The sequence below is a fragment of the Rhododendron vialii genome, chromosome 6a (assembly GCF_030253575.1).
Source record: "Rhododendron vialii isolate Sample 1 chromosome 6a, ASM3025357v1".
Lineage (NCBI taxonomy): Eukaryota > Viridiplantae > Streptophyta > Magnoliopsida > Ericales > Ericaceae > Rhododendron > Rhododendron vialii.
Window position 1 is genome coordinate 548,321 of NC_080562.1, and position 9,569 is coordinate 557,889.

At 38.2% G+C, this 9,569-nt stretch overlaps 1 pseudogene; it reads left to right on the plus strand.

Annotated features, from left to right (window-relative positions):
• The first annotated feature begins 52 nt into the window (after window positions 1–52).
• Window positions 53–8,223, plus strand: LOC131330809 (serine/threonine-protein kinase/endoribonuclease IRE1b-like; annotated as a pseudogene).
• Window positions 8,224–9,569: the final 1,346 nt, after the last annotated feature.

Genomic DNA, 9,569 nt, shown 5'->3' on the forward strand with positions numbered 1-9,569 from the left:
AAGAGCAAAAAGACATTTAATTTATTAAAAAAATCAAATAAACAAATATTTTGAAACATAAAAAAATGACAAACAATTCGGGCGAGAGAGTACCAGAAGAGAAACTGGGGAGACTTTTTTGCCTCGTTGAAATCAGATTTTATCTCCCTCCCTCACTCAAACCATCGATCGTTCCATTGCGAACAGTTTTTTCACACCAATTTTTCTGATATGGAACGGCTTCGGATAAGTGTCGTTTTGTTCTTCGCCTTGTTCTCTGCCATATCCGGTGGCCTCTCCAATTTACAGCTATCCGACACCCTCGTCTCCGATGTACTAGTAAATCCTCCACCGACCCCGACCACCTCTCTTTTGCCAATCACTACGTAAGTATATTTCTATTTCCTTCTTTCTTTCTTATCATTCGAAATCTTAATTGCTGCAATCGCATGGTTTTAGTTAGTGTTAACATGGTTATCAGACGTCTTCACATCCAATCGAGTATGCTCCTTAACCCAACGGGTTGACCAGATCGTCAAACCACTTTGTCTCGGGTTCGAAACCTTATTTGTCAATCCACACGGAGCTTTCTCCCGCTTTAATTGTGCCCATCAGTGGACAGTGGGGGTGGTCCTCGGATTAGTCGAGGGCTTTAATTGGGCCCATCAGTGGACGGTGGGGGTGGTCCTCGGATTAGTCGAGGTGGGTTTAAGCTGGTCCATGCACCTTGAGTTAACAAAGAAAAAACCCCCATAGAGTATGCTACTTGGAATTATTGTCAAACATATTGTCAAACAACTGTCGATGTAAAATAGGAAGGAATTGAACTTGAATGTCATGATAAGGTGGCCTTTTAATTACCTACTTTGTATTTGGCAATGCGCACTTGTGTTGTATTTGAAGGGCCTGTTGTCAGTTGAATGTTATTTCTCTCTACAAAAAAATTGGTCTAGGGTCCACTATAGAGACTATAGAGAACTTGTAATCCAGTTAGTCCACTTTTAATGGTTGTAGCCCCTCTAGGCCACTTTTAATGGTTGTAGCCCCTCTAGTCCACTAATATAGTTTAGTAAGGCCTTAAGTCCACTTCTTTTAAAAAAGAAACTAAACCAAGACAAAAATGTCTTCCTATTATCCCATATACTCTGTCATATAGAGAGAAACCTTAGACCAAAAATAAATCTGGAGCACAGCCTCTTCTCTCTCTCTCTCTCTCTCTCTCTCTCTCTCTCTCATCCATCGGAAATTAGTCATTAGCGCATATGGTGAACTTAACAATCGGTACGATCTACATTCATGGATTTACTCCAGATTTGGAGTTGTTCACTCGTGGACCGTGGCTTGTTGTGGGCTTGTGCTTGCTCATATTGATGTGTAAACATTCTGGGTTCACTTTTTTCTTTTCGTTGACAAGGGTGTTCGTTCCAACCACTGATCACTTGGAAAAGTTACTCAATTGTTGCAACAATTTCATTATTATGATCGAAAAGGGATACTTTTTTTCTCCATCTCCGTGATGGAATTAGAAAGGCTTTCGGACCCATTCGTTATTTGTTTATTCTTTTGTGTCATTTTTTTATGTTTGGGCTTCACTGTCCCAAGTGATTCGACTGGTTTTTCATTTCATGGTTATATTTTTCAGATCTATCTTCTTTTTTTATAACGTACGAAGAACATATTGTGACATATAAGATTATATGTGTACTTTTATTAATGTATTACCAAACATAAGGCAATAACGCGGATTGTGACATATAAGTTATATGTGCCCTTTTTCAACATGCAGAGAACATATTTGACATGATTTAAAGTTCAGATATACACATATAATATTATATGTGTTTGTGTTGGCAAAACAATACGTTCCAGATATCAATAAATAACCTTATATGTGTCAGATCTATCTTCATTTTTTATAACGTACAGAAGACAGATTGGGCATATAAGATTATATGTGCATTTTTGTTGATGTAGTACCAAATATAAGACAAGAACGTAGATTGAGACAGATAACGTTATATGTAAAGATGCGGCGGGTTCAAGAAGGGAATGGCTCAAAACAAGTTTAAAAAAAAAAGAGAGAAATTTTGTAATTTTTTTCACACATATAACGTTATATGTTAAGGGATGGCGGGTTCAAGAAGGGAAGAGCTCAAAATAGGAATAAAAAAATTAAAATAGAAATTTTTGTCACACATATATTGTTATATGTTGGCGTGGTGGTGGGAAAAAGAAGAAAAGAGAAATTTTTGTCACACATATAACATTATATGTTGATGTGGTGGTAGTGGTGGTGGTGGCGGAGGTGGTGGTGGTTACGTGATTGCAACAAGATCGGAAAAAATAAAAAAATAAATTTTTTGTGTTAGCCAAACATGGCGCTTGTTTCTTTTACATAGGGTAGTTTTGTCATTGGAATTATTAGTGGACTAGAGAGGTTAAGAACTTTAGAAATGGACTAATGGGGTTAAAAACATGCTATAGTGGACCTCCCAAAAATTCTCCCTTCTTTCTATCTGGATTCTTCATTTTCATGCATCCGAACAGGTTAAGATTGATGATTTGGATTTAGCTTTTAGTGTTAACTATTAAGGTTATGTAGCACTCCTAGAGTCTGAATGAACTTAATGCCTCCTTGATTCACATATCAATGGGATTTCTATAAAAATCTGGTCTTTGGAAGAAAGAATTAGTCAACCAATTGCCTGCGTTGGAAAGCCAATCCCATTAATATTATGTGATATTGAAGACAGGGAGTTGTCTGGTATTGTTAATAACACCTGATATAAATCGTATGATTACTAATCTTAGACTAACTGTTTTGAGTCTTGGACCATATTCCCCCCTCACTACTATTTCGGTTGATCAAACAACACCAAAGAGGTTGGAATTCTCCTCCCCCCACCCACATAGGACTATAGGAGCCAAGAGAGAAAGAGTGGCTAATTCGGCTTATTAATGTCATCTGCAAGTCCATAGTTGGATTTAGTCATGCAACCTGCAGTTGGATTACCTTTTACAGTACTGACAAGCTCCAGTGGAATAGCTACTTTGTACCAAGAAATTACGAGTTAGCTGTAGAATATGAGCAGATGAGGAACAATTTTTGGTCTTGGTTGAAGTCCCCGGAAATTTAATGATTGGTGGTTGATTAGTCTGCTATGTTTCAGAAAAGGTGTTAAAATAGATAACGCGGGGGTGAATATGTCACATTACTCTTCACCAAGAAGGCCAAAAGAAACAATATTGATGGGTGGAATTACATATTATGGACAGAGAACTATCTTGTTCTTGTTAAACTATCACCTTTTGGATAGTGACTCTGGCTCTTGATGCAGTTACGTCCATTGCGAAATGTACAAAGTTTTACCTAGGGCACTGCAATGTAGATAAGATCCAATGAAGAACTTAAATCTCCAGTTATGCGTTCTCAAATTGCATCGTGCATGGGGTGCGATTTCTGTGACTATTCGTACATAATTCCCTAATCTTTTCATTTTTGAACGGTTTTCCCCGCAACGGATAATTTGGTCTTATTATCTGCATGCTAATTGTTTGTTTGTCTTTGATCTTTTATACCTTGGTCTTTGATTCAGTAAACATAACACTGCATTAGTGGCTGCTCTAGATGGAACGATTTATTTAGTGGAGATAAATTCAAGAAAAATCCTGTGGTCATTCACATCAGGCCAATCAATTTATTCTTCGTATCAGGCTCTCCCGAACCATGGCAGTGATAATCATAATGACTCTGCTCCGGATGACTTCTTTATAGATTGTGGAGATGATTGGGGACTCTATGTGCATGGCCCTGGCCATAAGAAAGTGGTACGTACACGCATGCAGCTTTTATATTTGGTGAATGTATATAAGTGTCTTATGCCCTTGTTGGAATAAGGAGACTACATCTCAGGTTCAAACTTTCAATGATTCATCTGTAAAATGTAAAATGTAAAACTTTCAAAGACTTGCTTGTGAAATGTTTTTGTCACTGTCCATATACAAGAATGTATGGATGCACGCTGGTGTGATGTTTTCTATTGATGAGGATGAGTCCTTATCAGAGATGTGTGGTTTTTGTTTGTGTTACCGAAAGTATGTCCCATTTATGCAATGGAACATTCCTCAATGTGCCTCTTTTCCTTTTGTGCTGCAGAAACTCCCACTGAGTGCTGAAGAATTTATCAGACGTATGCCAATCATATCAGCTGATGGGGGAGTCATGGTAGGATCAAAAAATACCACTGTGTTCCTCGTCGATGCTAAGTCTGGAACAGTGATTTACGCTTTTAAGTCCGCTGATCATTCTGCAACAGGGGATCAGATTGATCCAGGAAAGCCAATTCTACGGGTAAAAGATGGTGAAGAGCAGGTAGAGTCTAGCGCAGTGGACTTGGAGGAAGTTGAGCAACCCCTTTATGTTATTAGGACGGACTACGCAGTGAAGTATGTTTCTCGAAAGACAGGCAAAGACTTATGGAGCCTAAAGTTTTCTGAAATTGAAGCTTCCTTTCGATGTCAAGACACTAGTAATTTTTTTGGTGGAGTCCCCTCTACTTCAGATGATGATTTTGGTCCAGATTCAGATAGCGATGATGAGTTGCCCTTTAATTGTCAGAGAAGGGTTGTTGTCTACAGAATTCGTGATCATAGCTTGTTAGAGCCACTCTTTGTATCTGATGGACTATCAAGCACTCATCTTGGAGGTAGGATGCCTTTCTTACCTGATTATGAACTCTATCCTCATTTAAAACCGGCTGACAAACTACCCGGGGTGCATCAGAATGATGAAGGCAATGTGGTGCTTGCTTTGCCCTCTCCTGAGACGAAAGACTTTGGCATCTTGACTCTCCCTAGCGGAGGCGCTGGTGAAATGTATAGTGTTGCTCCTGAAGTCTTTTCAGGATCTCATTTGTGGTACTTTTTCCTATGTGTTGCCCTTCTATCTACTGTGGTTGCTTTCATTTTTCACCTTACTCCTTTAGCAGTTGGGAAAAAGGTTAAGTTGAATAAACAATCTAAGGAGAAAGTGCAAGCTGTGATGCCCAGAAAGAAGAAAGCTCGGAAATCGGTGGTCAATAAGAATAGTTCTCGTACTGACTCTGTTGAGACAAGTTGGAGAAATTATCCACTGGAGACTATGGTTGGAGACACCAATGGACTTCTAGAGAATCTGCATGTTCCGAGAGGTGGAAGGAAATCACAGTTGGCTTCTCTCAGTCCTGTTGAGAGTAGCATAGATGGACGCAAGATTGGTAAATTGTTTGTCAGTTATAAAGAAATTGCCAAGGGAAGCAATGGTACCATTGTACTTGAGGGAACGTATGATGGTCGTCCAGTAGCTGTTAAACGCCTTGTACAGACCCATCATGATGTTGCTTGGAAAGAGATTCAAAATCTTATTGCATCAGATTGTCATCCAAATATAGTTCGATGGTATGGAGTGGAGTATGATCAAGACTTTGTCTATCTCTGTCTGGAGCGTTGTACGCTTAGCTTGGAGGATTTGATATTTTCATATTCAAGTTCTTCTAACTATCAAAAAGTTAACAAGCATCAAGATCCCAACTACTTTAACAATTGCATTGTCCGATTAGATTCAGCAACGGAACACTAAAAGGATTATAAATTGTGGAAGTCCAATGGGCATCCTTCAGGGCAGTTGTTAAAACTGATGAGGTTAGTTGAAGCACTTTTTTCCCTTATTTAACTAGCTTCATATAGTATTTGGAAAGTCCTTTATTTGGTGTTAGCGGACGTTTGTGGATAAGTAAAGATACTGATGCTAAAGCCATTTCCTCACCCATTCTCTCGCATAGATACTGACACTAAACATGTCCTATGTTGCTGTACAAGTGGAGTCAATTTCTCACTTCTCTCTCTGTGAAATAGTGGATCAAATTGATTTATGAGCATGCATTTACCTTCTATGGAATAAATTGAGACTTCAAATTTTGTTGTGAAATGTATTTGCCCAGATATTCATTTAGTGGTAATAGATTGAAACTTTGAATTTTGGTTTGAAAGATTTTTAAATTTGTACGCATTTAGTGGTAGTAGATTGGAACTTCAGATCTTGAAATGAAAGATCTGAAAATAGATGATTGATTAGTGTCAAGGGATCAGCAGAAAAGGAGAATTCCAAGGTGCATATAAAGTGGAGATATTCTATCGATTGGACACGCACCACGATGTATCTAAAATTGCCCCTCTCAAAACCTGGCTCTACCACTTACCAATGGAGTTGCATTCTGAGTCTTGATCTCTTGTTCTACAAACGATCCTCTCCAGACCCTACCTCAATTTATCAAGTTTCTTATGCTTTTTATCCTCAGATGATCAGGCTAAGTCATTTTGAATTTCTTCTTTTTTGTGTGCATCTGTTGAATATGCAAGTAAGAGAAAACAAAACGGAAGGAGGCAGTTTTGTTACACTAAGGAATTGGGCTTAAATCTTCCATTAGAAAATAGTGTATTTTTAGTCCCCTGGTATCCTGTCAATGGCAGATCCCACCTTGAATTTGCTTAATGGCATGCCAGTTGCTCCATCTGGTATAAGAGCTGTTTTAAATCATACCTGGTTCTTTCTTTTTTTCTGTCATCCTTTATTTTTCTCCGTACTACCAACGGTTCTTTGCTCTTTAAGCAGATGAATGTTTGAATGGAGTTCCTCCTAAAATAGTGATGACCTATCTTTTTCTTTTCTTTTGAGTTTTGACAATCTTGATTTGTGCAGGGACATGGTTTCTGGTCTTGCCCACTTGCATGAAATTGGAATCATACATCGGGATTTAAAGCCTCAAAACGTGTTGGTAATCAAGGAGAGATCAATGTGCGCCAAGCTTTCAGATATGGGAATTAGCAAGCGCCTTCCTGAGAACATGTCATCTTTAACCAGAAATGCGACTGGTTAGTGTATCCATAAGTTTTGGTCTGGATTTTCTTTAAAATACCTGCACAGTCGGGTCCAATTATGGCTCGGCTGTAGGGCTGTTCCTCGGTTATAAAAAAAATTAAAAAATAATAATACTGGGCAGGATAGGGTTGTTTAGGTATGGGATAGGGTGAGCCCTGCGGACATTAAAGTTTGAAGGCACTTTCATGACAATTCTCCCAATTCATCTTTCTGTTAGTGTTTACTTTTGTGAATCTCATGGAATCAAGGCCTTTTTTCTTTATGAAGGAAAGAATATTGGGGTAGCTCCTCTTGACCTGCTGTGTGATCTGTGTTGTAATCTTACGTCTGCATTATGCTCCTTGTTGTAGGTTGTGGAAGTTCGGGTTGGCAAGCACCTGAGCAACTTCGTCATGGACGTCAGACGCGGGCAGTAGATTTATTTAGTTTAGGCTGTCTACTCTTTTTCTGCCTTACTGGGGGTCAACATCCATTTGGTGAAAGTATTGAGCGTGATGTAAATATTGTAAACAACCGGAAAGACTTCTTCTTGGTGGAGAATTTTCCAGAAGCTATGGATCTTATCAGTCACCTTTTGGATCCAGATCCTGATTTGAGGTATGCCACTATTTCATATCTTACATCATATCCCACCCAAACAAGCCTGTGCTCCCACATGAATGCACAAAACTTTATTTGTCCGGCATATTTGGTGCACACCATTAACCTTTTCTTAAGACTCTGTTTGGACCATGAATCCTACCCCCCCTTGTGATGATAGTGAAAGTATATGCTGTGTAGGACAACAGCTGTGGATGTACTGCATCAACCGTTGTTTTGGAATGCTGAGATGCGACTCTCATTTCTTCGAGAAGCTAGTGATAGGGTAGAACTGGAAGATAGGGAGAGTGAATCGGAACTCTTAAAAGCATTGGAAAGCATTGCACCTGTTGCATTGGGTGGTAACTGGGATGAGAAGATGGAAAGTGCATTCATCGGTGATATTGGCCGCTACAGACGCTATAAGTTTGACAGTGTTCGTGACTTGTTACGGGTCATTCGTAACAAATTGAATCATTATAGGGAACTTTCTCAAGAAATACGAGGCATTTTAGGACAGGTTCCGGAGGGATTTGATAGTTATTTCTCAAGCCGATTTCCGCACCTTTTAATTGAGGTTTATAAAGTCATTAACAGGTATTGTGGGGAGGAGGAATTATTACGCAAGTATTTCAAGAGCAATTGAATCTGATTCTCTGTTCTATATGACTAACTGCTTGTAGGTTTTGTAAATACAAGTTCTTTGTTTTGGCTAATTACACAGTGAAATGGGGTAGTTGATAGATTAATGTGTGCTGCTCCTGTCCCCATTTGTATCTTGTTCCAACTGTATTCATCAGGTTTTTTTTTTTTTTATTGGCAAAATTAAATTTTATTAAAGGGGTTAGGGGAAAGGGGTTCCAACCAATAGTTCGAAATAAAGCTAAGAGGGACAAAGCCCTCAACACCCGAGGGCCAAAAAACCCTGATACAAAATTAAATTTTATTCATCAGGTTATTTTGGTGTTCTGCCATTGCTAATACGCCTTTCATCGGTTCATTTAATTCAACTAGCTTGCTCTAGAATGATCATGTTCTGTTACCGATTCAAGTAATTTTTTTTTTGGATCTTTTTCTTCCAACTAGATTAATTGGAAGAAGTTCGATTTCAGTTGGATTGCTGACTGATTCCAATTGCAACATAATAGCTGAAACAGATTTTAAAGACTGTAACAAGATTTTTTTTCGGTGCTTAAAATGGAAGTACATGTATGGTACCTATCACCTCTGCCAAGAAGTAATAATGTCTCGTCACATCACACCGCTATCTGTAGTCTGGACCGAAATTAAGGTCCCACCATTTGGTATTAGGAGTATTTGGGGCTATGGGGACTTGAACATACCCCTTGTTCGAACAAGTTCTACTTCTCAAACTACTGAACCCTTCGTTGGTCAACAAGGCAGCGATTCTCAGGTCATACAAAAGGCATTGATGATTGAGCTCTGTGAAGTTCTTCCTCCTGAAACCTGAGTAGGACAACCGAACTAGTGGAGTAATATTTCGGAATTGAGAAACAATAAAGTGGTGTGCAACCCCTGAAAGTTTTTCTGGTAGTTGCATTTGACATGTCAAATTTGGAAGGGCTTGAATTTTTCTACATGAAAGGTATCTCCAATGACATAATCAAATTAGATGATTAAAACTTGTTACCTTATTTTATTCATTTAAGGAATTGCTAACAGAGAGAGAGAGAGAGAGAGAGAGAGAGAGAGAGTTGTGAATAAATATAAGCGTGTCATCCCTATTAAATTTGGTTTTTCAAAGAGAAAAAAATTGCTAGTTTTGGTTATCTAAATGCCAAAATTCGATTATTTGTTAAGGAATTTATAAGTTTAATTATACCAGTCATATTTTGAATCAACATTGTTAATTTTAGATCTTTTAATTTTGATTATCCTGTTGAGATTATTCACATTTTTTTTGCATTTATTTGTTTCGCCTCAATTTTTTGTAGATTATTAGTTTTTCTCGACGAGAGAAATTGAAAAAAAAAATTTATGATCCGAACTAAAATTTTGGAATAAACCCAAAAAAAATTGGTTTTTTTATTCTCCTGATTTTTTGCTTTATTCAGAAAATTTTAAGTTTGGGCCA